The following is a 26,521-nucleotide window of genomic DNA, read 5'->3' on the forward strand; positions in this document are numbered from 1 at the left end:
AGGGCTCTCATTACTAGACAGCGACCATCAGTTTTGTTGGCTGAAATAACTGTCACAAGCAGATTTCATCATACAAACTCTCACTGTTACTAATTACTGTTGTAATTTTCGAAACAATGGGTCCATGAATTTACAAAATGTAGTAAGTTTGGAGCGTTATTCAACCTCCTTTGCTAGTAGGACATGTTTGGTATCAATGGATTCCTTAGGTTTTCTAGTTTCATATGTTGTCAGTATCTTCACTTTAACTTTAAAACTGAGCCCGCTACACCCAAAAAATCGCAAGTTGCATTCACGCATTAAAGAAATTAGTGGCGTTAAAATGAATTTGCGTTAACGTGTTATTATCGTGTTAACTTTGACAGCCCTAATCATAATCTTTTCTCAGATACCCTATGCAGACTCATGTAGGTCCACAGTACTTCAAACTGTAATGATCAGTGTCCCTACATAATATTCACTCAGTCACCCTATTTATTATTCATAGTATTTTGACCACACATTAGAATTTTCAATATAAATGTACCTGGACCGCTTGCAAAATTCTGGCAATTAATCATTGAAGGGACACCCTTTATTACCATCAAGCTGTGCCAAGAAGTGACCCGAGTCAGCATATATCGATGAAAGTCCATTTAAATACTTTTAATTATTAAAAGGCGTCTTACACCTTAGCTCTGTAGCTGGGGATTTCCTCCCTGCAAAGAATAAAGGCCAGAGTGTAACAGTGTAGGAGCTCCAGGTAATTAGAGGACGCGGGTTGATTGACACCTCGTAGAATTGTCTGCGTCGGCGGCCTTTTACAGATTCCTTTCCTCAGATTTACCCGAGGCAAGAACATACATTTTGTTTTTTCACTGATAAGAGAAAACACAGGTGTTTTTTGATTTAATCCCGTAGGCTTATCTCGCTATACCAATCGGGTGTTGTGTTGTGTATGCCCCCCGGTGTATGAATTTGGGAAATTGCTGAGGTGTGAAGAGTTATTCTAGGAAGAAATAGTTTGCAGACCCGCGCTCACACATCATCTCCAGCCAGTTTTTGTAATGGAACAAGCTTCCATGCAGGGGTGACATGAGGATGCTAGAGACGACTGTAGCCGCCATTCATCTATGTTGGCCAGAGGCCCAGAGAAGGGGGGTGGGGGTGGAGGGGACAGGGGATGAAAAGGGATGAAAAGGACTGGCTTGGCTGCATTGGTTTTTCGGGAGGGAAAAGGAAGAAGAACTGTTTGGCTAGGTACTGTAGATCTATTTCTTCTGGGAGAAATGGTAAAAAAACAACACCTTTCACACTGTGATACACCTCGGTAATGTGCCGGGGCCAAAACCCATTTCCAAATCATTGCTTTTTTTTTTTTTCCCCAGGACCACTTCTGCTCTTCATCTTATCTCCCACTTCCTTCCCCTCACTCCCTTCTTTTTCCTCCTCCACTGAATGATTTACACATATACTGCCACTCAACTGTCCCTTTTCCCATTTAGATAGTTCTGCTGTGTTTCTACGTACACACTGAAGAGGGGCTCGGTGCAAAGACATCTGAAATGGATCCCAGATTTTGTCACACTTTGACAATGTTTGTAAAAGTCATCCATAATGCATGGTGAGGCCTCCAGATGTATAAACCTCCTTCTTTGTCCCTCTAAACTTTCTTTTACTTTCATGTCTCTTTATGCCAGCTTCTTTCCTCATGGGGGAGCTGTGATCTCTTATTTCCAAGCCACGTTAGTATAAAATACTGCTATGCTGGTGCCTTACAGCATGACACGCAGCACACACTTGCTCACATATATTATATTTGACCCTTGAAGGAAAATCTTAATTGCAGGAGAGTGATCTTTTGACTGCCTGTCTTTGTTTTTTTTTGACAGTGCCAGCAGTGTGTGGCAGATAGAGTGGCCCTGTTATCACACCCGGCTAAAATATGAAATTGAAGGATTATAGTAAGTCCTGGCAGAGCGGTTGTCCTTTTTGGATTTCAGCATCCCTCACATTTTGGCTAGGCTGAGGGAAATGTGCCTCAGCTGTAGAAGTAGAATAGAAATCACCGGTGTTACTGTTTTGTGAGGACCAAAATGCATGCGTACACTCATATTTATACACCACCTCAGGCTTTATACTCCTCCGTAAAGATTGCAGCTCAACCCTTTGCCCTCAGATCCCAAGACCTCCTGTAAAAAGATGAATCCTTTTACAGATTCGGCCGGAACTCTGACAAAAATGGTCAGCCGTGTCGTAATATTGTCGGAGCCGTGCTGTCTGGTTTGCCTGTTGCCATTTGAGCTGTGAGATGAACAGGCGGATCGGCATGAGAACACAGGAGGGGGGGAGAGACACAGAGAGAGAGAGAGACTGAGAGACAGTTTGCAGGGAAGAGGAGAACGAGGAAAGACAGACTGTGTGGAGGAAGACAGGTCTCAGGCAAAGCCCCGTGTGTTGGACGGCAGCTAGGAGAACAGGCTGATACAGAGAGCGAGCAGCAATGCAGGGACACATTTGATAGTTGACATAGGAACATGTTTGAGCACAGACTTTGGAAAAAGTGGTGTTGATCAGCATGTAAAATATAAGAACAAATAACATGACATGTAATATTATGACCCGGGGATGTCATTAGAGCCATCGACTGACACTGGATGTTTGAGACTGATACCAATATTGTATTGCATTCGAGAGTTTAAAGCATCCAATAATAATATATCATGTTTTGTTGTTTGATTATACACACATAACATAAACCAACTTTTTGATAATGGTCCCTTACATCAAAAGATGAAAAAAAGATGCCATTTTACACAAAATACAGCAAACATAATAGTATTTTTTAAACAGTAAACCTCACTAAGAATGAAATTAGTATCAATAACAGCTATACAAACAACAACAAACATAAATGCAAAGAAAATCAAGCTCGACCCTCTAAATAGTAAGCGGTTATGGCTAATGGATGGATGGACTATAAAACATAAATATTATACACATACACATTAAATGATGTAGTGTGTGGCATGAGCAACTTTTTGTTATGAACATTAAATGAATTGTCCTGTCATCGCTGACAGATATTAATTAATTTATCTGTCATTTACTGGTCCTCTTTTGTCTCCATCTCTCTGATACAAGCTACAGGGAGGCTTTTACCATCCATTATTTATGACAATGAAGTAAAGTCAATGAAAAATGCATTTTTAAATATCTCTTCTATCTTTTGTTACTTAGTGCTAGGGCTGGGTAACGTTTAAAAAATTACCATGCCTGTACCAATACCAGTACTCTTAAACTCATACCGATACCAATAGAGTACTTCAGTCGATACCCGTCATGTCAGTGGAAGCTGTGTGTGTCCCACTGGCTAGCTAATCATCACCGAAATGTACAGCGCTCATTCAGCGGTTACCGCTGATAACGCCGTCCCTCAACCCACGCTGGTGGCATTGTGTTATCGCAGAAGCGTAACGGACGCCTTTTCCGTGCAGTGCACAGGGGGGACTGAGGACCGATTTACTCCTCCCGACTGGCCGTCGGACAGTCGGATGAATTTCTGACATGTCCGAAATGTTTGTCGGCCGTCCACAGGCTCTCACACAGTTGAAGCAGAGTCACGAACTGATTCCCCAACGTCCACATATTCCTAGCCACCTGTGAGTCCACAGATGCCGGCACACCTTTTTTTTAGACGTGCCACAGATGATCAAGGCAGCATGTTTCTGCCTTGTTAGCATTGTGACCTGTACACACCTCTGCTAGCCAACAAACTTTACCTGCCTCTGACCTTTCAAACGAATCTTTATTGACAACTGTCAACAGCCAGAACGGTCCTCGGGGGCCGACGGGACCGTAGAGACATTGCAAACAATCTACCCGTACAGTACGAGAAGGAATTACACAACAACATTTCTAAAATCGTACGGTATATGGCCAGCTTTAGCCCTGTCAGCACTGTAGCCGTTGGTTGTTCTGTTTGCGCTGTTAGCTGCCTGCCGCCAGCTCAGACATCTCCGTGTTCAGAGCTGTGTGCAGGCAGGCAATCCCGGCTGTATGGTTTATAGCTGCTGCGGTAGTGGGTCAGTCACACATTGCATTAAATCGAAGAACGCTTGCAATGATTGGCTTACTGGAGAAGTTTGGATACTACTTGGAACTGGGTTATACCTTAAAGGTATCGAATACCAATACCCAGCCCCACTTAGTGCCAACATATACATCACTACTGTGAAAAGCTCAAATTGGCCAATAATATCATTCCAGCGGATGTATCAGTCCGGCTCTAGTGGAGACAGTTTAACCTGGATTATTTATTAGTGAATAATGGTCATAAAAATGTAATTCTAGACATAAAATAGTAATAAAGGCTTTTTGTTTGAGCTTTAAAGACACAGAATATTCAGGCCATTAAAACATTGAAGACTTTCTTGAGTAGCATGCATGGCATGAAGTGTGCCTCAGCTCGTGTGCCTGTGATCTACTGTGTGTATCATGTTGGAAAATGTCTTCCATGTTGACTTAGAAACTGCAGTGGTGGAGCGAAGCTGTGGAACTGTTTTCCTCCTCATCAAAGTGCAGATACTGGCAGAGGGAATAAGCAGCAGGGGAACTTTGATGAGAGTCGGCGCTCTTCCTCTCACTCTTTATTCACCCCCATGAAGCTCTGCATTATTGATAAAACTGTGAATTCACAGGGCTTCCCCCATTCCCCAAGGCTGACTTTTCTCACATTTGAGTCCCGCGAATGGAAGAGGCTAGAGGTAACACACTTATATCTGACGGGAGCATGGAGGAGGTTCATTCTGTCCAACATCTGAATCATACAGTCAGCACAGAGTGTTATTTGTTTTTTTAGTAGAAAAAAGCGACAACACTGTTGTGAGAATGGCCTTATTATTGTATGGTTCTTCGCCTACCCTGCAAAGTTGTTTATCTGTAATGTATTCTAATGACAGCCCTTTTCGACTATTTTCCTTTCTTGCGGTGTAGAAAGGGAATATTAAAGGTAATATACACTTTGAAAAATAAGTTGAATTTCAAAGACGAGTATTCAGAAACTCTGTCAGATTGCCGTTGAATAATGGATGAACAGTGGCGTTGTGATATTCAGTTTCTGATCTTTTCTTTTCTCTGGAGATTCTAAGCTATTTAGGAACAAACAGGAGTTTCTGTGCATTGGTTGCCAATACAGAGGATAGAGGGTAATACATTGAAAACTCACTCCTATCAGAACAGTTCGGACCTCATTACCTACCCAGAAAACTCTCTGTCACTTGTTTTTAGACTATTCAACTATTCTATGGATTGACATGAAATTAGTTACAGACATTCATGGTCCCCAGAGGATGAAGCTTTGACTTTGGTGATCCCCTGACTGTTACTCATGCACCATGATGAGGTTGACGATTTGTTTTTAGTGAAACATCTCAAAAACTATTTGAGAGATTGTGATGAAATTTGGTCATTGATATATGTATTTGTGTACCATCATCAGGTCATAATACTAATTTGTCTACTTTGGTCTTTAACCAAATACCTAAGATGTTGAACATGGTAAACATTATACCTGCTCAGCATCAGCATGTTAGCACTGTCATCAGCCGTGTTTCCGTTCACATATTTATTCGCATTTTGAAGTATCGCATCAGAAAATTAGTATTTATGCTCTCTTGAGGTGGTTTTAGCCTTTACTGATAAAGAGTTGATGCACTAAATGGGATATGGAAACGCCTTTGCTGAATAAATTCTAACGTAACGAACATTTAACTCACATGACTGATCAGCTTTTTCTGCTGTCGGCGTCTTCTCGGATATATTCCCATAACGTACGAATGCTTGTCTTTGTCTGCAGACATCATGAAACATGGCCAATACTAGCTGACATAAAAGAACTCATTAAAACTGAAACAAATTCATGTTGTCCATTTTATCTCTCGTAGACGGTTCGATGGCCCAGCCGACTTGTTTTGTTTCCGGTTTTCAACCTCTACTTCTTCTACTCTATTTACTGGCGGATTACAGTCATGCGTAGCCTATATCGCCATCTTCTGACCAAACTACACTGTAGCTGAGTTTATTTGCTCCAAACCAGTTGATCGACACTCGCCTAATTCACATTTCATTTTTTGCGACATTTCAAAAGTTTGCTTAAAATTCGCTTGACAGTTGAATGGAAACACGGCTATTGTGAGCCTGGTAGCATGCTGACGTTATAATTTATCTCAAAGCACCATTGTGCCTAAGTACAGCATGCCTTGGCTCCTAATCTCCTTTATCCAGCAATGACTGACATGCATACCCATACAGTACATTTGAAATTCACACCTATCGGAAAAAATATCAACCTTATTACCCACTCAAGACAGTGTCTGTCTCTTGTTTTCTCTTCATCCCTCTTATACACTCTCCATGTGACCCTCTGAGTCTTCTTGGTCGGCCCGGTGAGCCTCTATCCAGCTCCTGGCGACGGTTTGTTGGTTATCCTCAACCAAACAGCTTGTTCTTGCGTGACCAAATTTGTGGAATTATAAAAAATCACGCCGGTTTGGAAATCCAGCATAAACAGACTCCCACTTGGAGAGTCTGGGATGTTTGGCGCGGGAAATCAAGTGTCAATTCCAACCAGCAAGCCCATTCCTAAGAGTCAGGGCAGCAAGGACGTCTGCTCTCCCTGTTAACCCACACCACAGCAACACAATATCACCTCTACCGTCACACAGTATTAGTTCAACATAATTCTCTCTTTTCATGTATTCACGTATTTATTTCTGTCTCGTTTGCCTCAAAACAATATAGCAGTAAAGTGGAAACTTTCTTTTTTTCCCTCTATTTAACTTCTGGCTCTGTGCTCATGTACTGGTAATTGTATTATAATGTAGAAGTGCACTACTCCATCATTGTCATACCCATAATCACAGTAAATAAGGCCCCGTTGGCTATGATGGCTGTGTTACAGTATATACTCCTAATACCCTACTGGATCCAGGGTTAAGCTTAATGACTTACTCTTTGTCTTGCCTTAAAGCTAGGGCAGGCAATTTATTTTAGAAGCATTTTTTTGTTATATTTGTTGAAATTATCTTTACATCCCGACAGCAATCAATAAATCAAATGCTCTGACAAACAAGATATCTGTGGCTCACTATTGCTGGTTTCTCCAGAGTTGACTACCCGAGCTTTAAGACATTAAGGCCTTAAGAATCAGCAGAGATTACAATCAAAACTTTTAAGGAAACCGCCTGAGGTTATTTACAAAGATGTAAGAATATAATATGTTCCTCTGAAAGAGACGTGTGTGTGCTTCGGAAAGGATAACAGAGCTGCACAAAAGTCTGCTGGAATATGAGTTTGTATTCTGATGCAGAAGATGCAGACACATTAATTCACGACTGAGCATGACAATATTAAGAAGCCATTTATATGCTGTACATGTCTGTTTATTTAATTATTTTTCTGTTTTGATTTTTACCGTTTGTTTATTCCCCTTACTTAACAAAGTACGTACATTTCTTTTTCTTTTTTTGGCCCGTCACCACCTTCCCTTCTTCGGAGGACTAAATTTACTTTGTTTGCATTTCTTTTTCAAATTAATAGTCAATGAAGGAAAAGAAAAGTGATAATAATAATAATCATAATCTTAGTCAAACCATATTACTTAAAAGAACCAAAACAAAAACAAAAAATCGTGCGAATAATCTGGCCACCTTGACGACAGCTAAACGAATAAACAGACAACGACAAAAGTGGACATGGACACATGTATGTAAACAGACAGATATCAACATTGACATCAATAACAGAGACAGAAAATAAGCATACATTTTTTTAAAATTCATCAGCACATTATTTGAGTGTTACTCCATACACTATTTGACCCAACTGCGCTCGCTACAAAAATAGTGAGCTGTGTCTTTATCCCCGTGTATTTGTAGTGTCTGAGCTCTCGCAGTGAGTGAGATCAGATAACCTGCTGTTTCATGTTAACCAGCGTGATCCTTGTGTCAGTATGTGCTGTGCTGCTTGTAATATCCAATAAGTAGGCAAATATACACAAAAGATTTACCATGATGATAGGAGGAGGGGTGTTGTCTGCATGTTAGAGCGCAGGATTATGTAGCTCAGGCTGGAAACACAAGGGGATGTTTGGGATCTTTTCAACACTGCCTGCTACTAACGGTGACTTCAGCCTAAAATGGAGATTTCTACTTAAATATGCTGTGCTCAGCAGGGAGAAAGGTGATATTTTTGCATTCATAGAGATAAATATATCTTGTGATCGGCATGGATGGACCAGTGTTATAATGTTGTTTTCCCACTCTGTTGAATTAATTTCCCTTGTCACCAGCTGAAAGGAAGCTTAATTCTATAAACAACACAAACACACAGATACACATCATATTAACGATAATCCAGCTCATGGGAGAACACGTGTGTTTGTGTGACTATATTCCTCTGTCGCCATCGGGCCAGCTGGCGTGTTGCTTCTGCGTTTTCGGGGAAGCCGACCGTATAGAAGCCACACACCGTATGTGTACCGTTCCGCCGCGGTGGGTCAAACTAATTTAAATGAGAGCAGCGCACTTTGTTTGAATTTTCCTCAGTAAACATCAACAGATGACCCCTAATCTGTCTTGGTGTCGCAGCGCCAGATGCAGGGTTGAACATGTGGAGGCAGCATTTTCTGCAAGAGGGCCTGTGAAATGAGACATAGTCACATGCTAATTACTAGAAGCTAATTGCTGATCTGATAGGAATCTTTCACCTTATTGGATGCAGAAGTGAGAACAAATCCTAAAATACAAAAAGGTTTTCATTTTTCAATGTGAACCATGTAGATTAAGATTGTTTTTGTACCATCCTTGTTCTTGTTACCATATGATGATTTAAAAAAAAAATTGTGTATGCTCTTGCAGCATTTTAACTCTACATTGCAGTACATGACATTGTAACATGATAACTTAAATTATAAAAACTACGGCTGTAAATCGATTAAAATATTGAATGGTGATTAATCGCATGATTGTCCAGGATTAATCATGATTAATTGCAAATTAGTCAGACATCTTTATCTTCAAAATGTATCTTAAAGGGAGATTTGTCAAGTATTTAATACTCTTATCAACATGGGAGTGGGCAAATATGCTTGCCTTATGCAAATGTATGTATAGATTTATTATTGGAGATCAATTAACAACACAAAACAATGACAAATATTGTCCAGAAACCCTCACAGGTACTGCATTTAGCATAACAAAATACGCTCAAATCATAACATGGCAAACTCAAGCCCAACAGGCAACAACAGTGTACTGACTTGACTATGACTTGCCCAAAACTGCATGTGATTATCATAAATTGGGCATGTCTGTAAAGGGGAGACTCGTGGGTACCCATAGAACCCATTTTCATTCACATATCTTGAGGTCAGAGGTCAAGAGACCCGTTTGAAAATGGCCATACCAATTTTTCCTCACCAAAATTGAGTGTAAGTTTGGAGCGTTATTTAGCCTTCTTCGCGACAAGCTAGTATGACATGGTTGGTACCAATGGATTCATTAGGTTTTTTAGTTCCATATGATGCCAGTATATTTACTCTAGCTTGAAAAGCGAGCCCACTACAAACTAAAAATTGCAAGTTGCGTTAATGCGTTAAAGAAATTGGTGGCGTTAAAACAAATTTGCGTTAACGCGTTATTGTCGCGTTCATTTTTACAGCCCTGCTATTAAATTAATCGCCAACTATTTTGATAATCAATTAATCGGTTTTAGTAATATTTTAAGACAAAAAAGTAAGTTAAATGTGAATATTTTCTGGTTTATTTACTCCTATGACAATAAAACTTCTCAAAATCTTTGAGTTGTGGACAAAACAAGACAATTGAGGACGTCATCTTGGGCTTTGGAAAACACTGATCGACATTTTTCACCATTTTTAACATATTATATACCAAAAAACTAATCGATTAATCGAGAAAATAATCAATAGATTAATGAACAATGCAAATAATCGTTAGTTGCATCCCTAAAAATCTCCAATAAATAGTTTGCCGAGCCCCGTCTCCCCTCACCGTAGTTACTGTCAGGTTTTCCATTCTCAGACAGTATAATTATCAAAACAATGGGTCCATGATTTCAGATGAAGGTAGACAGAAGAAGGGCTCTCATTACTAGACAGCGACCATCAGTTTTGTTGGCTGAAATAACTGTCACAAGCAGATTTCATCATACAAACTCTCACTCTTACTACAGTCCTGTGCACACAGCTTCACCATGTGAAGAAATCTTATAATTTATGTCCATGATGACCCAGACATTTAAAATCCCTGTCCTAATTCATTCTGTTCATTTCATCTGGGATGTTTGGTTTTATAGACTTGAGACCAACGTTGGAATTATTCAGAACCTGTAATAGCAAGACCCCGTGTGTATAATATCCCCGATTTGCTCTTTATTGAGCTCACTACTCTTCCCATCTGAATGAGATCGTTCACACTCATTACAGACTATGCAGTGCTGCGCAGCAGAAGCCCAGCTTGTGAACATAAAGCAATATTGAATTTTGGTGTAAGCACTGTTCTTCTTCATCCGGTGCCTTCTTTTTCATTAAGTCTAGCTTTGGTTCCACAAACATCACCGCATCTCGGGCAGCGCAATAATCACAATTGCTCATTCTCCAATGCATCTCATTTCCCTGTTCTCTTTCCACTTTGTGCCACGTGAAATTATTTGTCTCTGTCACCCTTCCCGGGAACGGAATAACACCTCCTGACAGAAATTTTTGTCACCATTACCGGCATCCTTTCCCAAGGTTTGTGTCAGATTAGGGAGGAGTAATTGCTGACACGGCGTCATTGACAATGCACATTTTGGGCCTCCAGACTTGCAGAAAGACAAAGTGGCCTTCTGAGAGTTTGAAGAACCTGTAAATGCCCTTGGCATTGCTGTATGTGTTAGGTGTGCTGTTTCTCAGTGGAATGGCTCAGATGCCTTCAGATTATGTTTTCAACAATTTTTTTGTTTTACTTCTTTACTTTCATTAGCAAGTAAACATTAGCTGCTATTAGAAGGTCAGAGCTATGGGTCCATGTGACTGTACACCAAGGCATGTATGTTGCTTATAGGTAAGCCAGTAATTTAAAACACAGCCCCACTCCCTCTTGGGAAATTAAACAGTGTGTTGTATATTATGTCACATAATACGTGCATGATCCTGATGCAGCATATTGAAGCAGTTTCATTAGTGCAAGGCCATTTAATTTTTAGTTTATTAAAATTGTGACTTTTTAGTATTTTTACTGTACCTAATTTGTATTTGGCCAAATTACTGTTTCCAGCACATAGTGGGAACTGTATGCAAGCTCAGAGATAAAATGATGTGAGTAGAGAGAGGAGAGTATAAGCGGAAAAACAAACATTCAGACTGAAGTGAATTTCAGTGGTGAATGCTTTCGTAATTCAGATATAAGATAATTTGTATTATGAAGGGGAATATGGGACCTCATTTTGGGAGTGGTTGTTATGTCAACATTACAGAGATGACAAGAATGACAGAATGATATGCAAGAAAAGACCCCAGCCGGACTTGAACCAGGGACTTTGTGGTTCATGAACAGTGCTTTAAACCCAGAGATCACCCTTGTAGCCTTGCCTTTTTGTATTTGTATTGACTGTCAGAAACCTTCGAACTGATAGAGTTGCACTCTTGGACACCAACAAGTAACAGAAGAGTGTGTGGTCAGTCAAGTCCATTTCAATGTCTGATAAAAATGAAATCCAAGGCAATAAACTCAAATCAGATGCAGGTTCAATCTGTGGCCCTGTTCAGACCTAGCGACATTAATATGCGTCCTGAGTGATCGGATCACAAGTGGAAAGCTTTAAGTACGTCTGTTCAGACCTGGCATTAGAATGTGTCTCCACATGCGTCTTGAGTGACCACTTGTGATCCAATCTCACTTCCCCGCTCCATATGCAAATAAACACGTAGTAAACACACGGCTAATGCAACAGACGTTGTGACGTAATATTACAGGAATGTCAGTAGTAATATCCTACATATTTGTGAATTCGGGTACATTTTATTAACATCAAATTATAAGGTTATTGTACCGGCGGTCCCCGGGGACCTCCATGCCGCTGTCACCTTTTGCCATAATGCCTTAAGCCGAGCCTAGAGGGCAATAGGGCAACCTCAGGTGGTCATACTTCAGTCTGTGCATGCATGAGTTGAAGAAAGCATTTTCATTGAATCGTAGAGTTGAAAAAAGACGACACACAGCTAATGCAACTACAACTAGACATCAGCAGTGGAATAATGAGGCCTTGCATGCTCGCGTTTATTGTTTAATTTCCTGTCATCTTCTTTACACAGAAGATTAACTGGTGTGACCTCAGCGGTGAAATGGCTGCCGAATGAGAAACTTTTCCCGAATGTGCTGACCGTTTATCATATTTTTGATGATGCCACAGGGGAGGGGCCGCCACCGCCACCCCTGATTTACACCTTTGATGTCTCCTGGCCGTAAACATTCGCCCTCCAGCACAGTGTTTTAAAGAACTAATGATTTAGATGAATCAGAGACAAAGTGCTGAAGGTCTCCTTTCTACTGGGCCACTGCCACAAAGCAGCCTGCTGAGTCAGGACTCTGAATAGGCAAACACATCATTTACGAAGCTCATCACAAACTGCACGAGACGCAGGCCCGAAGGATGGATGTGATCAAGCAGTCCGGAGTGAGATGGACGTTATACTGCAATGTTTTTTTTTTTATACCGCTTCTAATGTTAGGTTAAACTGTGTTCATTAGGATTCCCTAAATCTGGTCAAATAAAAGTCTTCTTAAGAGAGCCCACAAAGGAAAGGAACTTTAAAGTTGGAATAATTAAATTGGCGGGGCTTATCATGGTCACAGTTGCAGTCAAATGGAGGCACAAAATGAGGTTTTATTCAGCTTCAATTCACTTTATGTCAAATCAAGTAGTAGCTTTAAGGAACTCAGAGAACACAGGTGGAGAAATTTAATTGGAAATGTCAAACCTTTTTGTTTTTACAGAACCAGACCAAACACAACTGTCAGTTGTCAGAAGTAGGGAAAATAGCGCCAAGGTTGACACACTGAAAAGACGGAACCAAACTCTACAATAATTGTAACAATGGCACTAAGTGAACTGTTGTGGAGAGAGGATAGACTGAGAGGCATAAAGAAATATGAAAACAGCTTTATCAAATCACCGAGCCATTAGTTTCCACCACAAGGTTTCCTCGTAACATCAAACCAGTACGTCTGTGTGTGTGTGTGTGTGTGTGTTTGCATGTGTGCTTCACCTCTTTATTACGTGCTTGCAGTCAGAGGGCTTTCGCTCACACATTTGTCTTAGTTGTGTGTGTTATTACCTTCGGGAAAATCCATCACACTGCTTAATTCAGCCAAGTAATCACCTGCTCAGAGTCATTTCTTGTGCTTTCCTAAACTGCAAACAAAACGGCATGGCTTACTCAGCACATTGTTTTTCTTAGGGCCTAACCAGTCGTCATTCATCAAGCCGTGGGTTGACCCTGTCAACGCGCAAGGCAGCCGGAGATATGAGCGAGGGAACAGCATGAAAAATGCATGTGGGTTATGCGCTACTCTTTGTGGTTTTCACTCTTCTCACACCCTGAGGATGTTGTTGAATATGACGAAACCCCTCCGGACGCCGTCAGCCCACCGACAGGCTCCTGTATCTTTAAAAACCTGCTGTAAATGATTCAAACTCTCTGTAGCTGCTTTATTCCCCAGTGTGGCATGACTGGCTCAGAGGTGGATCGATGCACCGCACTGTAATGTAGACGTATGAGCGGGTTGTGAGGGGTGTGAGAAATCCTTGAATCCTTGACTACTGTTGACGATATCACCTTGAGCAACTACAGCAGTGTTTAGCAGTGGGTTATGTAACGCACAAACATACACCATTTACACAAAGCACAAACAAAAAGTAACAGCAAATGAGATCAGAGCAGGCAGATAAACTAGGGGAGCCATTATCCCAGCTGGAAGCAGAGCCAGATATGCCAGGAATACAGACGCAGTATTAAATTAACTCTGGATTTGATTTGTCTGATAGATATTTCCTCTTGGATACATTTAATGTCACAGTAGTTTAGCAGGTTTGACATTGTGCAGGCAACGCACGCTGCTGCCACTGATACAGTACTCTGTGCCAAAGTAATGCATGTGTGTGGGCTTGGTTATTTTAGGGTGGTGGACATTGCTGCAAAACAATATCTAGGTTTTAATTACTGCATTACTGATGTTTTTTTTTTAGCTGTTTGACAGGTAAATAGGTCACAGTTCAGATGTGAGACACTCAATAGAAGAAGTATTAGGTACTATCTTGATGAACAACATCCAGAGAGGTGATTCCAAGTACAACCCTAACTTACTTAAGGGGACGCTCCACTGATTTCACATGTCAAAGTCAATTTAGTAGCCACTGGGAGCACTATTCAGCCTGTGGCTCTGGAGGAGCTTTGTCAGGTTTGAGAAAATTATACAAGTGACATCACCCGGGTATCTTAGCTCGTGCTTGGAGAATACATTTTTTTTAACAGCATTACAAACTGAGGATGTATGGTTTGAAAGATGTGCATTTACCAGGCAGGGAGGATCTAATGAAATATGCTTCTGAGATGCATAACGGGAAGATCCAGGCTTTTGGGGTATTTGGGCATCCGATGCATCAATTTTGAACATTATTTTTATATATCCGTCTCTCTCAAGTCCCACAACGTTATGGATTTAAATTGATTGATTTAAATAATTTAAATGTTAAGTACACAGTATTAAAGAGCATCTTTAATACTGTGTACTAAACCCTAAAGATTGTGGCGGAGCATACTTTTAGCTAAAGACTTGAGTCAAACTTTAAAAGCATCACCAATCTACAAAACTTTCAACATCAGTTCAGGTTCTTGGTATCTCGAATATATTGAGAAATCATATTTTTTCTTAATCAGTCAATAAAAGCCTATCTGTGTTTCGTAACAATAAACAATGAGGTTGATATCACTGAGCTAAAATTATAGACATCAGTAACGATGGGTTACATGCCTGCATTGTTTCTTGTAAATTCTTCATGTGTAGGGAAGTGATTTCAATTCCATGCGGGAATGGCGGACTCCGCCTCTAACAATGTTTTGACAGGTAATTACAGAATGTAAATGAACAAAAGGCCGACCATGGATAGTATCACAAACAGGGTTTTATTTCATGAACATTTAGGGATTATAACTTAAAGAATTACGCTTTTTTTTTAGACTGCTTTAGACCTAATATTTTTTGTTTATTGGCATTGTCGACCAGGACAGGTGAAGAATTAAAGAAGAAATATCATAACAATATTATAAGAATTTCACTCTATATCACTCAGAGTAAATTTACTGAAGAGGTGCAGTTGAGGCAATTAAGATGTGGATTGTGTAAAACAAGAACAAGGAGACAAGAGCCATTGTTTTTCTAAATTTAGCTGCTGTTCCTCCATGCATATCACACTCAACAGTGAGTGGACCTCACGGGGTGTGGTATGTGTATCACTGAACGATGACACACTGTTGAGAACACATCAGTAAAACACAACAAGACAAGTGAGACGTGTCTCCTTTGCACGTCGTTAAGCCAAAGTCATTCGAGAGCAATGATAAAGCCGGCTGGTGAATGACTAGAATGAATAGTTAGCAGTGGCCACAACCTCATTACAAGGACAAACCGCTTTCAGCAGGAGGCCGATATCTTTGGCACAGCCCCACTTCTCTGTTTCCAATTTGAATAGAGGAGGGAATAACGTTTAATGCCTCTCCCTGCGTGGATCTTGGCTTGTATGGGACAGCGACCCGTGAAATGAATATTTTTGTGAGATGAGATTTGTTATACACAAAAAGGAAGGCCTGCTTTTCCAGCCGACTGAGAAACACCCGACACAGGAGAGTAGAGGTATTGTACGTTCAGGACGTGGAGAGCTCAGAGGACTGATAATACCTGAGAAAAAAGGAGGGAGGAAGAATAGAGATCAAGAAGAAGGGCAGGATAAAAGCCAGATTGATGTCGGGAGCAACAAGATAGCTAAGAGACGGGTTCACATGAGGTAGAGGATTTGAAAGGTTTTGACTTTTGCTCTGATTCAGCATTCAACCACAATATATTATCATTTTGCTTTTTAATAATGAAAATCAATCAATCATTTTCTCAATTTATATTTTAAATTCTGAATCAGAAATACTCCAGAAAATGGTACTCTGCCACACTAACAGTAATAGACATGGGCATGCTGGATAACTTTTTAGCCAGTTCCTAAGGAGTTTTTTCACTAAAATGCTGCTGTGTACTTCAGTTCCTGGGTCAGTGTCATCCTGCTGAATTAAGTATTTTAGCATAACGCTATCTGGTTGCATGTCGCCGTCAATAAAACAGCATATGGCTTCAGTAACTGGGTGCGTTCTGATCGCCTAGTAGTTCCCTGTGAAGTGGACTACACAGGCAAGGAGTAAAAGTGCTCAGTTTCCAATGCACGGAGGAAGTGATGTCTGCCATGGTGACATTGTAGGGTGCTCAGAGTGGAGGAATTTTGACGAGGGAAGTTCCCTTAACTGACATTCCCTTAACAGTAGCGCTGCACAAATAATGAAATATTAATCGCGATCACGATTTTGGCTTCCCACAATTAAATGAACATGATTGACTGCGATATTGATGTTTAAAATGCTCCAGTCATGGAAAACTCTGCTGCATAAATCAAGCGCTTCCTAAACTAACAGCTAAAAATGCACCGTCAATCAACAGCTGATCGAAGCCGGACGGTTTTCAGCAGTCTCATAGTCATATATCCAAGTTTTCTGCCAGTCAGACACACGTATAGCCGTGTAGCCACATAATGGTTTTGCGTCAGCACACAGAGGCAGTCAGTAACGTCACACACACACACACACACGTCTTTGGTGTGGAGGTTCTTCAGTGTGGGTGAAGGAGACCTAAAACTGCAATTTGTCACAACAGTAAGTCGAAAATAAGCCATAGTGGAACAACCTTAAAATATTTGGAACAACTAACTTAATCAGCAGCTTCTTATATTGTAATTCGTTCCAATGATGCTGCTCAGAGTGATCACAGTGACCAGCTCGTCTGTTGACAGCACGGAGCTCATTATGGTGCGTTCAAGCTCTACTCAGTAAAATGAGCTTTGGGGCGAATGTAAATTATAATGATATCATGATGCGTTCAAATGCAATCTTGTAAAATGTAGTTATTGGTGAGAAACTTGAATAAATACAGTTGTTTGAAGTAGATGTTTTCACAGCAATATAAAGTAGATATAGAGGGAAATATGACCTGTTAAACTTTCTAGCTCTAAGCAGCTTATATTACATAATTAAAACTACTAATGCAAAGATTTTTTTAATCAAAGCAAATACTTAAATAAAAATACAATAATTTATTTCCTAATCATTTGAATTTTGTGTTGTTGTTTGCTATAGATGACAATAACAAAGTAAAATGACAACATTTAGAGTTTATTTAAATGTGAAATTGCAATACAAATATTTTGTCCCTAAAATCTATGAATGATGATAATCGTAAATAAAAGTGATAGTAATCATGATCACAATACTGATCAAAATAATCGTGATTATCATTTTGGCCATGATCGTGTAGCCCTACTTAACAGGGAGCAGGGAGTGGGATCACACTGTGGATCAGAACGCAGCTACTGTTTAGCCCTCAACTAGGGGTAGCATTAGCTGCCAGTGCTTGCGTGAGAAAACACACGTTTTGCTTTTGGTGATGAAGTTGTGTAGGACGGGCTATTATCACTTTCTGTTCATCTCTGGGCATATAGAGCAGAAACGTAGGATTCCTCTTCTGGCTGACTGAGGTGACTTCCTGCCTGCTGCCTGCACACATGAATGGCATGAAAGGCTTTCAGAGACTTGGACCGAATGGATCAAATTCTGATAATACAGAAGTCATTTTGGGGTGTTTGTGACTCAAAGACCGTGGCCTTGATATGGCATGTCTTGTGTGTTACATGGGCAATTTCAATCAATTGTAATAACAGTAATATTGATGGTAAAAATGCATTTATTTCTGTTGTGCTTTTCAAAAATGCCCAGTGTAAAAGGAGGTGAATCAGATAGAAGTATAGACAATAAGTATAGACAATAAGTCACTATGCAGCATGGTCCCAATACATTTTACAATTAAAAAAGAATACATAGAACAAAGCACACAGCAAACACATGAGATAATAAACATTAAAAGTAAAACAACCGCAATAAAAACAGTATTAAAGGGATGTTAAAAGGGTGATGGACCTGACGAAGTTCAGGGGTAGGCTGTAATGAAGTGAATAAAGGAAGGTTCAACTGAACATGCTTCTTTAACATGTTATGGAAGTCCAGAGATTTCGGGGCACGGTAGGCAAACGCTCTGAAGCCAACTGATTTCTTTTAACTGAAGGAGTGACCGGGAGAGCAAAGGACAATACATTACAATAATCAAGTCTGGAGGATACAAAATGCATGGATTCAAATGACAATGAAATAAAAAAGTGAGTTGACAAGTGATTTACAGCAAAAGATAAAAACAGTGCTGTGCAAATATTAATCTACCAGGTATCATCCTATCAACCCATCTGATAGAAGCACAGCCTCATTATAAACCCAGACAGCCCTTCCCATCCTCCGTCTCATCCCCTGTTCTCTTTAATTTTTGTACGTGACCAAGGCAGGGAACAATATCAGTATTATGCATGTACCCGCCTTTCCGGTGAAGGGGGGAATGAATTTATTCAATGGGCTCATAAATCCCCGCTCTACCTGGTTGAGCACCGTTGGAATGCGGTGCGGCGGTTGGCTGGTCCGGCTCTCTTGGCCGAGACTATAGATCTGGATTGACAGCTGCTCCATCCTGTCTGCCACTGTTAATCATTGAAGGATTTGGGCTGCCGGCAAGCAGCTCTGCCAAGCGACCTTGAGCCCTGCCGGGGCCGAAGGACTCCCAACTAAAAGCCTGCTCCCCTGTTGCAGCAAGCAAGAGGCACTTAGGCCAGGTGGCCCATTTGCCCCATGAGAGAGATTGATAGGTGCCACATTGTTCGAGCATGTTCCCTTTAAAATTCACTTTGAATATGCATATCACTCGGTGTTGGTATTCATACTCTGCGTGGCCGGTTATGTAACTTCACTGTGCTTTTCCTCTTTTTCATGAGCACATTTTCAAAATATGTCTTTCACCTCAAATTTGGTGGAAAACGTATGCTCTGTTTGCACTGAGACAAGAAAGAGAACATTGATAAAGAAAAGAATAAGACAGTCATTGTCAGTGTTAATGATGGCTTCATTCTGGAGGGGAAAAAAAGACTTTGAAAAGGGCTCTTGATGTGATGTCAGTTCAATAGTTTATCCACAGCGACACTGTAGATAAGGACACAGAAGAAGCTGGCGAATGGTGGCGAACATGCAGTAGTAGAGTGAGTGAGGGAGGGGAAAAATATTAGGTGTCATGCAAAAGAGAGGAATGGCACCGAGATAGTGGAAGAGTCTGCTCTGTGCCATGTAAAAAAAAAAACAATAATAATAAGCCTCTCACTATCTCTTGCTCTGTTGCTTTCCTCTGTCTCTCGCCCATTCTCTCCCATAACTCTCCATCTGTTCCTCTCAGTAAAGGAGGAATCCAGGATCCAGACTCCACTCCCCTGTTTTCGCTCCAGCCATGCTTTTGGAACCAGCAGCAGCAAATGCCTGTTTCGCCTGCCTCTCCTCTCCCTCTCTCGCTTGCGCGCTGCTCTGCTCTGCTGCAGTGGATGGTCCTCACGGTGCACTCGCAACTCGTCTCAGCTGAGGAGATCTGAGCATCATTTTTCCCACCCTTCTTGCGTTTTCGTTCTTTTGCCACCTTTACTCCCCATCTCCCCGCTTATCGTCAGAGGGGTCTGGACAAATGTGAGGGAAAAGTCGTAGGATAGACGAGAGAGAAGGGGAAGAGCTCAGGAAGTGTTTGATCCAACATCTCTTGCACATATGACTGTGTTATGTTCTGCTGTCTCCGGGTGACAGAGAAGCTTGTGCTCTTAGACACCTCCTGCTTTTAGACTCTGTGCCAGGTAAGTTCATTCTCTGGCTTCATGTTTTTTATTCTGCGTTTGATGTGGCGGGTGACAGAGGAGCATCTTCCCTCCCTGAGGGGGGAGGTTGACATGTTCTCATGAGGAGATGACATTTGGGCAGAAGTTGTGTGTGTAAACAGGTAGGGTATGGTCAACATACGGCATAGTGTGTGCATCTGTGTGCAAATCTGTGCTTTATAACAGACCACTTGGGCTCTATGAGCTTCCATGATATTTGCCAAAGAGCTCTGCAATAAATTCTCATCTGCTGCAGCAACTTGAAATCGTTTTTTTTTAAATATTGAGGCAGGATTTAGCTGTGTTTACCCTCTTTTTACTGTGCATGCTCCACACACTGTCCTGCATAATCCCATCTATGTTAGGTGTCGGGGAGTGGTGGCAGCTTCTCTTAATGTGTATTTGAGTCTCTCTGAGTGTGGAGGAGAGAGGGAGGGCTGGGGTACAAAAAAAAGTGCAGCATTATTATTTTTTCTTTCTTGAGGGAAACCCTGTGTACGTACTCTGCGTGGAGTGCAGTGCAGCACAGATGATAACAAGGAGATTCTATGACAGCATTGTTGAGGGAGCACACACTACACTATAGTGCGTGCGTGTTAGCGCGTGCATGCGGATGTGTGGGCGGTTGTATGCGTCTAATGTAAACTCTCATGTAGGGTTGAGCTCTGAGTGGGTTGCTCGTATGTTGTTTTGTGAATGGATTGCTTTTAGTATCAAGGAGAAAGTGCGTGTGTGTGTGTGTTCACTCATGTTTCCATGTCATGTGTGTGTTTCCCTTTCAACACATGTCTCTCATAGCTTAACTGTGGTTGTGACGTCACGCAGCACACACTCTACTTTTGGGAAACACTCGTCTGCGGGCACAGTGCCGTCTCTTCATCAGGTATTGGGTGGTGTTCGACTGTGGGTGGCGACTTGGTGACGATTTACAACCTGGGTTCCCGGGTTTTTCGACCCCCCCCCCCTCTCCCCGGTGTAAATCAGCCTGCTTGGTGAAGCACAGCGCCACTGCAGCCGGTTAGAGGAGATGCTTTGGATGTTCATGTCCACTGCTGCACTGCAGACAGACTCTCTCCCACCAAAAGCTGCTAACAGACAGAGACAGCGTAGGCTCGGTTAGAGAGGCTCTTCATCTATCGGCCTATGCTATTTGAACAGATGCTCGTAATCCAAAGTAACTTCCAGCAGTCTGTGTTTTCGCAGGTGCAGGTGGACCTATCTGATGGGAATTATAGCCAGGGTATGGCTTTATTATTGTTTTGCTTGAACAACTGTGTCACTAATGCCACTAAGCTGAAGAATCAGGGCTCCCTGTGTATTAATTGAATGAGGGATCTCCAGTTTTCAGACAGTAACAGACATCTTTTGGACATAATAATGAACCCCCCATCGGTTCCTGTGGCTCGTCCATCCTTCCCAAGTGGTGCTCATTAATTAGAATTACAGGCCTTGATTTCAATGGGGCTTCCCCCTGCATGCATCCTGCATTGTGTATGATACAACTAGGGATGCAGCGATACCGATACCGGATCGGATATCGCGCCAATACTGACAGGATCGGTGACAATGGGGCCAATCTATTCAATTCAATTCTATGTTTATGTCCTATATACATTATATACTGGAATTTTAATTCCTGTTTAAGTTTTGACCAATTTGTTGCCTGAAAGGTTTATACTTGAATTGTAATTTCTGTTAATTTTGAAGATGTTTTTAAGAAGTTGCTGGTCTACGATTTATTATTTTAATAATAAATAATTCACAAAATGAACATATAGTTTTACAAAGTTAGGAAAGCAATGAATGAAGAATGATCCCAGTTACTTCAACACAGTGAGGCATACAGTTTATTAATCAAATACTGGTATCGAATCGGTACTCGGTATCGGCAGATACCCAAAGCCCAGGTATCGCTATCAGTGTCGGAACTGAAAAAGTTGGATTTGTGCATCCCTACATACATCTGCAGGTTCTATGTATATGTATAAGGCAGCCAAAGGGAAGCCCTGGTTCGAGTCAGAGTAAAAGCAATCATCTGTCTCCCTGGAGTGTCATTGAGCCAGGACACTAAATCCCCACCATCTCGAAGGACACTATATCACAGAGCTGTGCGTCTTCCCACTTAATGCAAGTGCTTGTTGTGCTGCCTTCGTGTTCACATGCATAGGAGAAACATAGCTATTGCATTACTGAGGCATAATCAAGGGGCCAGACGCATAGGACCACCCTAAGTGTCACAGCTCTGGGTAAGTGCCGTGAATTTCAATCCATGTTCCACACTCATGAAGCATAGTTCCTAATTAAGTCAAATTCAAATGGAAGCTGGGACCACCGATACTGCCATTGGCTTTGCACACATGACTGAGCACTTTGCACTGATCATTACAATTGTGCCATTTGCAGTAGTATCAGGATTAGAGCCAGCAACTGCCACATTTTGCGGGTTGGTGCATGTTAATTTCAAGCCCTGCACATACTGTATTCACACAGACATTGACATTATCAGTTATCCTCTATTAAGCTGCAGTACATTTACGTCAAGTGGTACTGATCAGTTGTAGTCAAGCAAGTTAGATATTAGGGGTGGGAAAAATAATCGATTCACCTATGTATCGCATATCGTCATAGCCGTTCGGTATCCGTCAACCAAAACAAACCGCAGCCGGCAACAGCTAACCAAAACTAGAAAGTAGAAAACGTCGGACGGTCCACGTGGTTACGACCTGCACCCTTACATTTTAAATCCAAAGTGGTGCACACTACACATATAGTAAAGTATGGAAACACTTTGGGTTTCACACATTACCAGGAAAAGCAAAAATGATGCCTGACAATGACTGAAATATTTGACCTCAGGAAAATCAAATATTTTTACTGTATCGATTTAGATGTTTTCCCAAGTAAAAGTCCCTACAAGCATAAGATTTAACTTTTGCCCACAGTCTAGTGTTAAAAAAGTTAACAAAAATCGTAATATCGAATCACAATATTTAAAAATCGCAATACATATCGAATTGTCACCCAAGTATCGAGATACTATCGAATCGGGAGATAAGTGTATCGTCCCGGCCCTATTAGATATGCAGTATATATTAACCTGGCTGACAATGACAGGACATAGATTGTCTTGTCAGACACCTGCTGTGTTGGATTTGTCTCTCACAGCAGCCTGACGGGGAATCTGGATGAAGCAGGAGTGAGACAGATACAGCTGTTGTCCCGTTGAAAATGATGCCGTCACATTTACTTTCAAGCAAGATGAACGACCCTTGAGTGACCACCAAGTGAATTTGATTGCACAAACAACTTGCTTACATGTTGTGTTTCCCTTGGGTTGATTAACGTGTGTGTGTGTGTCACGTTTAGTTCGGTCGAGGCCTTGGTACATGTAAGCTGAACTGTGACCACGACCAACATGTCTGTTCCATTTCTGCCGACATGCTTTTGAATTAAGCAGGTGATTCACAGAAGAAGCAGCTGAAGACTAAGAAATGAGCAAATTGATATTATACACAAGCATCAGCGCTTTCAAAAATGCACAGATGAAGAGGGACCACTCTGAGCGCTCTTGGCGGCTCTCATTGGATATCTGGGACAATGGACTCACAGCTCTTGACAGCAGCAGTCATAGACGCTCAAACACTGAAGCTCACCAACAATGAAAACAGCCGTCAGCCATGAACAAATCAGAGGAAACAAGCCTATCATCCCTCTGCATCTTGACATGTAGCTGTAGCTGTGAGACCATATATGGAATAATGCCGCCAGCGTATTGCAATACTACTCTACATCATTTTACATGAATAATAGAAAAACCCATAGTATCTATGGACATGGAGCGATTTATTCAATTTGTGCAGGAGGCCCGGAGTTACACATCTTAAAGTGAGTAAAGGGTTCTTAAAAAGGTTATTGGACTGTGAACGTTTGCAGATAGTTAAGTGGTTTTTGAAGACGCGGATGACGTTGATTCAGGTCCGTTTGCATCGCTACGGAAACAAATCATGTTTGCAGAGCTCCGATTTCATGGTTTGCGGACCACTCGTGTTGATTTGCACAGCTTAAGGAGGCACATTGACACAGTCCAACAGGGACCAGCCACTGGAACGACAATGATGTGTCTCTGAAAAATGGTTACATAAAGAGACACACACATCTGTTGCGATGCAGCCTCGAGAACTTTGCAGCAAAGGAATGTGTTTGAGTGAAATGGAGAATGAGTTGGAAAAATGGCTGACAGCTTAATTCGGACGAGTTTAATTTGTCATGGATCATCGTTTCGGCAGCTGACATGGATGAAAGCTATGGCAGGGTATTTATTTGAAGAGTCGACGGGGATAATGTTCCACAGCTCTGGATGGATGCAAAACTGTTGTGGAACGCACAGATGGCGGCCTGGCTTGTTACATTAAGTCACTGGTCAGTAAGGTGCTCCAGAGTGGGATGAGGCGGCCCACTCGCTGTAGATGATCCGCCTGGCGGTGTCAGATGTGTCAGCTTGTAGCATGTGTGTGTTTGTTTGCACGTGGCTTGAACAACTGTCAGGGCACAATCGGTGTGCTTTGATAATGGTTTTGGCTCCAATCAGTGTCCAACTGACTCCATCAACCTCTCTCTTTTTGGAAAACACACACACTCACACAAGCAAACATGTGGGATGCCTCAGTCGCCTCTTCAGATCAGGCTTCTTTCCCGGTGGGGAATCTTGAACCAAACCCAAAAGAAAAACAAGAGAAGAAAGCTCTCCTTTCTTTCGCCTCAGCATCCCTCTCTCACTCTCTGTGTGTCTATCACTCACCAACACACTCTCTCTTACACTTTTCTCCCCCTTTCTCTCTGCTTCATCCCTCTTTTTTCTACTCTCTCTCTCTCTCGCTGGCTGTCAATAGGTTGCACTGCAGCCGGAGCCAGTGCCAGAGTTCATCCTCTGAGCCACAGGTAAAGCATTAAAGCCAAATGACTCGTGCACTGAAACAGAATAACCTCTTTGCGACTTGAAAGCACCGCTCGGGCCCGCTTCTTAAAAGTTACACCCGAATAAGCCGCTCCAGCAGCGATGCGTTTTCCCTTTACCTCCACCAGCAGTTTGCTGACACACCTTCACGCCTCTGATACACCGAGGCACAGGATGATAAACTGTTGTGTGCTCTGGCCCCCTGCCTTTCCCACCTTGTGCTGTTTGTGTAACGGGCATGTGTGTGTGTGGAATTGCATTTATTTTTCCTGCAGTATAGGCGTGTCCATATAAGATGTGGAGCCTTTTTGTACTGTATGTGAAAGGTATTGGAATACATACAAAAAGGATGCAAATATTGTGAATATTGTTAAATATAATAGTATAAGTATATAATAGATAATTTTTCCGGGAAAATCCAACGGATGTGACGTCATGCGCACTCGCGAGTGCCTTTAATTTCAGCTCCGCCTCAAGGATAATAGTGTGCAACCATAGCTAACGTTCGGTTAGAAATGGAGTCAACTAACGCCAACAAACGACCAGCCCCAACCACAACTCAGACTCAAACACAAACTCCATGGAAGCACAAAAACAACAACAACTTATATCTAGTGAAGCCTGTAAAACAGCAATGTGACCGGCGTCGGGGGGGGGATTAACATCGGCTGGACCTTTGATTCATGGAGGGACTTTTGTTTGGTAAGCTAACATTACTGCCAAGCATGTGAGATATATAATGATATTGTGGTTTTAGCTGGCTAATGCTGCTAACGTTAACATGATGCCTGTCAATCACGTCCAGTCTCGTGTGTGTCGCCTCACTGTTTTGACCGATGCTCGCTCATGTCTACGTATACGTGCGAACATGAGCGCGAGCAACATGCCGCTGATGGTCGTTGACTTAACGGCCACAGGTTTCACTGTTAACAAGTAAAGTGTGATTCTTAAATAGAGCCCCTTTAAGGTTTGGTCAGGTTTAGGCACAAAACCAATTTGTTAGGTTTAGGGAAAATTTGTGGTTTGGATTAAAGCAACCTTTTTGGTAAAGGTTAGAAAAACATCTTGGTTTGCATTAAAATGACTTACTGCTTCACTAAGGTTAGGGGATTTTGACCAACATTGACTGACTGTTGGAAAACAGAAACATATACAATCTTCCGTGGTGAAGTCCGACATTTTGTTGACCCATCCATCCGCCCCAACCTCCTCTGCCTTATGCAGACTTTGTGGCTTCACAACAACGGCTCCCTACGTTGTCCATTGCTCCTGACGGATGGGAGTCATAATTACTGAGACTGCGAGAGGGCTTTGTCATTTAGGGGAATTCGCTGAAACGACTGCGCTTGTCAAGAACGGCCTTGAGATTCCAGATGTTCAGTTCGGTTTTAGCCTCTTGAATAAACCACATTGTGGATCAGTCATTGC

The 26,521-nt window shown here is 41.7% G+C and overlaps 1 protein-coding gene across 6 annotated transcripts in view; it reads left to right on the forward strand.

Annotated features, from left to right (window-relative positions):
* The window catches only part of dlgap2a (discs, large (Drosophila) homolog-associated protein 2a), a 202,860-nt gene that overhangs the window by 41,165 nt on the left and 135,174 nt on the right, over positions 1–26,521 (forward strand). For 2 of the 6 annotated variants that reach the window (XM_037796607.1, XM_037796606.1), the window contains exon 1: positions 19,378–20,118. The exons of the other annotated variants lie outside the window; for them this stretch is intronic. The gene's annotated coding sequence lies outside the window, so the exon portion shown is untranslated. Of the gene's footprint in view, positions 1–19,377; positions 20,119–26,521 lie in introns of those variants that run through there. 6 annotated transcript variants of the gene reach the window in all.

This window comes from Sebastes umbrosus, chromosome 16 (genome assembly GCF_015220745.1).
Source record: "Sebastes umbrosus isolate fSebUmb1 chromosome 16, fSebUmb1.pri, whole genome shotgun sequence".
NCBI lineage: Eukaryota > Metazoa > Chordata > Actinopteri > Perciformes > Sebastidae > Sebastes > Sebastes umbrosus.